Raw genomic sequence first — 6,124 nt, forward strand, 5'->3', positions numbered from 1 at the left:
CCCACAACTCAGGGAACAGCATGGCTTTCAAATTCATACCATTTAGAGAATGGTGGGAAAAATTTTTAATTAGAAACATTTTTTTCAGTCAAATCATTGCCTTTGGAACTCCTCGTAGACTTTGTTAAATCAGCGGCTAGGGCTGTGCTTTTGAAAGTCATGGCCTTCGGTCATATGAACCAGGCCTCTGACGAGTAAATGATTATTTGGTGCTGTTGACAGAGTAACAGCCCCCCCAAAGACACCCCCTCTGGGAACCTGTGGCTATGCTACGTTACAGGGCAGGAGGGAACCCAGGGTGCTAACCCAACGACTTCAACTAAAGGAATTATTCTGGGTTCTCCAGTTGGGCCGAATGTCCTTAGGAGCAGAAGAGGGAGGCGGGAGAGGGTGTCAGAGCGGGAGACAGACCTGAAGAAGCCACAGGGTGGTCCTGACGACGACGCGGAGACGACGCGGAGAAGAGCCGGGAGCCTGGGCTGCACGTGGAGACGGGCCGGAAGCCAGGGCTGCACGCGCTTCCGGACGCCAGGCAATCAAGGACGAGGCCCCGCCCTGCAGAGAGGATTAACTCTGCCGCACCCACCTGGGTGCAGCCCAGGTGAGGCCCAGCTGGGACTTCTGGCCTCGGGGCTGGAAGAAAATAAATCTGATGGGCTAAAGCCCCTGCGTTGGTGGCAGGTTGTTACAACGGTGACAGAAAACACATACATTTGGGTCCGTTTATACTTTGTTTGTTCAATACCAAAAGCTTGGTTTTGACTGCGGAGAGCAAAGCCCGGAGGGTTCAAAGCACAAGACTCACTCCATAAACCCCCAGGTCTGGGAAGAAAGTGACCAGAAGGGGACAGTTGGCTCCTTAATAAAAGGAGACGAAAAGCTGCCCCATTACTCTGATTTGGCAAAATCAACTTTCCATCACCTGCAAGAAGGGGCCTGAGAGTTTTAAGTTCGATTACAGAGAAACAAGGAAGGTCAAGTGTTTATACATGATTTTTATTTTATTTTTGTAAATAGCCTATCAGGTACATGTCCAGACGTGCACAGAGGTTTTATCTGGCTAGTGGATGGTGAGTGCTTTTTATTTCTTTTACTCTGAATTTCTTAATTTTTCTTTTTTCTTAGAAGGAACAGGCTTCTTAGCCAAAGGAAAAAAGTCGGGGGACTATACACACAGGAAGCCCTGGTCCTTGAGAGGCCAGCGTGCGTCCCACCCTTGGCGCCCTCCCCCTGCATCAGTGACTGAGGGGACCTTTTGTCACCCAGGGTCTGCAACAAAGAATGGGAGGTCCCGCCTCTTACCCATTAAAGCGCCCGGGACAGATGCAGCCTCCACCACCCACACTCCAACCCTGCCCTCCTCCCGGCAGAGTCCTAAGGCCCCTGGGCCAACCACCCCTCTGCACGAGGATCCCTTCCAACCGGCGCTTCGTGACCAGCCTGCTGCCTGTTGAGAAGCCCACAGAAGCCCAGGCAGGGAGACCCCCCAGTGCACAGACATGGAGGGAGCCTGCTTTATCAATCCTTCACACACCGTGTGCTCTTGCTCTCATGTTCATAAACATCGATGCTTTCAATTTACCAGAAACTGTTTTCCGCAGACCCAAAGGCATAAAGGCTTTATTCGGAAAGCCTGCTGCTGGTTCACTGCGAAGGCTTTGCATTGCACGTGTGCGCCCATGTGTTTTACGTCACACGTGCACACACACACATTTACACACACGCGCATTTCTCACGACTTACCATGGCCAGCACACAGAATCCCACGACCACTGGGCTGACTACATCTGAGTCCCTGAGAGCAACCCACAAGCAGGCCCAGGCCCGGGGGGACAGCACCGGGCATCGGGGAGGGGAGGGTGGTTGGTACACAGTGAGTCTGGAGCATCTTTGGGTCCGGGGAGCACAGGTGCCTGGTGGGCATGTGGACGTAGAGACTGGAGGTCAGGAGAGAGATCTGGGTGGGGACAGAGACTACCCAGCATATAGCAACTAGTCAAAACCAAGCGTTCAGATTGAAAATAACCCAGAAAGTACAGTAAGAACCACGGGCTCAGGCTGAAGCCTCGGGAAATCCCAGCATTTGAGGGACAAGCGATGGGGGAGATGGGCAACGTCTGGCAGAGAAGAGACTGAAGGAAGGTGAAAGTTAGGGCATTTCCAGCACAGAGGCCGGGGGGGGGGGGCACTTGGCATTTTGTTTAGTCTCCGCTGGCTTTGGGACAAGACCAATAAACCCTGGGAACCTTTGGCAAATCATTTGGCCTCCCATCTTTCTTGCAGGAAAGACTAGCTTTCAGCATCCCTGGGCTTAAACAGCTGTCATTTCTAGGGTACTGAGAAGGGAAATGTTGGGGGGCAGGCAGATGGACATAACTGAGGATCTGGTCAGCGATTCAACCAGTTTCCCAAGCTTAGTGCTAATTTGTACAGCCCACAGCCCCTTTCCCATAAACTGAAATTCCTGTGCATTTGAACAAAAATATGACCCATGTGTTCATGATTCATCTGCACTTTATGTAACCAAATGTTGGGCTGTCGCTGTTGGATGTCCAAGAGTCCATCTGAAGAATCTTTGCAGCCAGAAGTCATGCGTTGCCACGGAAATGAAAAGGAGACGGACGACCTTGGCCAGCCCCCGTGACCCGGGGGGACAGCAGGTGACAGGGCAGAGCGTGGAGGACAGAGGCGTCCCGCTCTGCCAGTTATGAGATCATGTCCATGCTCCGTGCCTCGAGCGGCCGGCCTCGGTGCTAACCAAGGCCCATCCACGAGCAGGCGGTGCCCGGGGCGCACGGTCACTTATGTAACTACTTGGTTACTGCTGGACTTTCCAAGGTCGACATTATAAATACAGCTAAAACAAAAAGCTTTGTCCCTCAGCTTTTGCCCACAGCTCTTACACTATTTCCTGAGGATGCGTTTCCAGAAACGGAAACACTGAATCAAGCAGTGACTATGTTGTTCGGTTGGGCTTTGGGAAGACTGCACTAAGATACCCTCAGCACAGTGGAGGAAGCGTCTTTCTCACCGTCTCGTCCCAAGCACTGTGCATAATCCTTGAGCTAATCCAAGGAAATACTAGGCAGCTCTTGAAGGCGTGTTTTCAAAGGCTATTTACATCGTGTGGGAGGCTATGCATGATATAAATTTAAAATTGGATAATGGAATATCAGTTGTATACAAAGTATAAACTCAATTTATTTAAATTATGAGATAGATGTGATGTATATTGTATCAGGCAGAATAGTGGTTTCGGCTGCAATAACACTATTTAACCCAGTAGAAGGTCATGTCTCACCCCCACGGCCTGAGGCGAGTCGGCGCCCAGGAGGTGCCTCGGACCCGGCCGTCTCCTTGCCCTTCAGCCCACCCACGCGCAGCACCCGGCTCACCTGCGCCCAGCGTTTGGTTCCCTTGGTTCATCTTTCGAGAACAGGCGTAAGCGAACTTTTTCTTAAAGGGCCACAAAGTGAGCACGTTTGCCTCGCGGGTCGTAAAGCCTCTGTGGCAGCTGCTCGGCTCTGCCGTGGCCGCCCCAGCGCAGTCCCAGGATCGGACCTGAGGGCGGGCTGTGCCCGTCAGGCCTCATCACAGTGAGGGCACCGGGCGGCAGTCGCCAAGGCTCCTGTAACGGCTCAGGCCGCCACCTGGTGGAGCTACCCGGCAGGACCACAGCCACAGCATCCGCTGGGGGGGGCCGACGGCACCCCGTAGTCACCGGTCCACGGGAACCCCGAGGTCCTGGACCATGTTCCCTGCGAGGCCCCTTCTCTGCTCCGGGGCGGGTGCTGCCTGGGTGACTCTCCTCGGACACATTCCGAAGGTTCCCCCCTTGCGTTGCCCCCTTGGCCACGTCCGAGGCGGGCTCTGAAAAGTGTGTTCTCCTTGGGGGCTGCTTTCCCAGCCTCTTTGCTCCCTGGGGGTCTCAGGGCTGCCATGGGGTTAAAGGCTTTCTGTTCAGGGTCTATTTCTTCCTGGCTCTGGCAGCGTGTCTCTCAAACGCAGTAGTCGGTGAGTCTTCCAGGAGCCACACCCGCTGTTCTTTCCAGACTCGGTTCCCAGATCGGCCCCCTCCACGCCACGCCCTAAGCCTTTCCCTCGGTGTCGCGGTGGCTGCCTCGAGCCCACAGCAGCAACAGGGTGCAGTCTGCAGCCTTGGGATGTCACAGCCGTGACAACACTGTCACATTAGCCACGCCTCTCACTTGAATTTTGCCACGATTCCAACTGGGCAGCCCATGCGAGCTGGACTTAGCTCTCAGGTACAGCCTCAGGGAGACGACCACCTGCACGGCCCAGGGAAAGGCCATCGTGGTGAACTCGGTGGGGCAGGACCAGGTGCCCACGCGGGGGAAGCCGCGGTCTGTGGAAGACGATGATCGGCAGAGAGCTGAGGGTTCGGCTGCGGAGCTGACCTGCTGCGGGGATAAAGCTGCCGGCACCTGAGGCACCAGGACGGCCCTAGTGCCACTGAGAACTGAGGTGAGGGTGTGTCGGCCAGGAAGGACCAGGACGGACCAGGCGGAAGCGGAGACCAGGTCACTGATCTCTCCAGCCGCCTCCCACCACCAGTGTCCACAGGACGTCGGGGAGGGAGCTGGTCGGGGCTCGCTGCTGGGCAGTCACGGGGACAGGGGCACAGCAGAGCTCAGAGAGGGCGGAGAGCGAAGACATGGGCGGCTAGTGAAGGCGATACAGCGAGAAAGGGAGAGATAACTGGCAGGGCAACGCCCCTACCTTCCCCTCATAGGAAGGACTGTCCCCGAGTCCAGCCCACATCCCCTCTGCCGGCACAGAGCCCCGCCTGGCGCTTTTCCCAGCCCGCTGCAGGCCACAGGCCAGAAAAGCCAGGAAGTCGGTGCCCCAGGAGCAGCCCAGGATCAGTGGTGACGGGGACCGAAGACTCAGTCTCCCTCGTGCCCACCCCACAGTGGGGCAACCGAGGCTCATCCTGTCATTCAGGAGCCTCAGTGGGTGGGGCCTATTGCCCCCAACGTCACCTGCCTGATAGAGCCCCTTTTATAGTCCCTCCTCCCTCTCTTCCCTGTTCCCATCACCTCCAACTAACTGCACTCCGTCTTGGTATCAGGGCCTACTTCCTGGGGAGCCCATGTGGCAGTCCTTCCTCCCACACCCACCCCAGCCGGACAGGCCTCTCCCCCTCCCATCTCCTCCCAGGGCAGGAGGGGACTAACACACCCACCGCTTTCCATCTCCAGCTATGACCTACATCTCCCTGCCATTAAATGTCCCTGAGCCCCAGACTGTCCCTTCCCGGGGAGAAGGGAGGGCCTACAACCAAGAGGCCTCTCCCGCCGGCCTCCCAGGCCCCCAGAGAGACTGGATCTCGGTTCAGGGGTCCCACCAGCCCCGCAGCCCCGCCGTGTCCTGGGTGGCAGCGCACCGGCCCTGGCACTCAGGTCAGGGCGCTGCTGCTTCCTGCAGTCTGCTTGGGAGCCCATTCAGGAGACAGGAGCAGATGTTGGGCTCCTGTCCAACCTCTTTCACGTCAGCCAACAGTAACACAGCACAGAGAGGCTGCGGGGAAGCAGGAAGGGCGGAGGCCCTTGCCCGGCAGCTGGGGACAGCCAGAGCAGGCACCGTCTCCACGCCCCCTGGGGAGGAGGGCGGGTGACCTGCATGCAGTGCCCATGTTCCAGGGTGGAGGCCTGGGTGGGTCAGCTCCCCAGACGGAGCCCACAGCCCAGTGCCAGGCAGCCTGCCTGCCCTGGGAGGCCTGGAGGAGCTGTAGGAGTTTGGGTCTATCAGAAAGGGAAGGGTGGCCAATCCGTGGCCCATGGCCTCCTCCTGGACTCGTGGGGCTTCTCTAATGCTCTCTCCACTGACACTGGATGTGTCCCCAAATCCTGCTCAGCACAGGGCTCCAGGGCCTCTACTTGTTGACAGAATTGGTGCCTGAGAGGAACCCACACACCATCTGTCCAGACCCGTGGGGTACGGCGGGGTGGCCGAGTTCCCCGGTGTGCCGAGGGAGCCTGTGGGTGCCAGGGCACTGGGACTGCCTTCCGCACAGAAGAGCTCCGGGGGCCCCAGTTCTCCCGGGCCCACCACTGCGCCCTGCTGCCCGAAACGGACGCCTCCTGAGCTGAGGTCCCCTGAC

This window comes from Miniopterus schreibersii (assembly GCF_964146895.1).
Source record: "Miniopterus schreibersii genome assembly, chromosome: 22".
Lineage (NCBI taxonomy): Eukaryota > Metazoa > Chordata > Mammalia > Chiroptera > Miniopteridae > Miniopterus > Miniopterus schreibersii.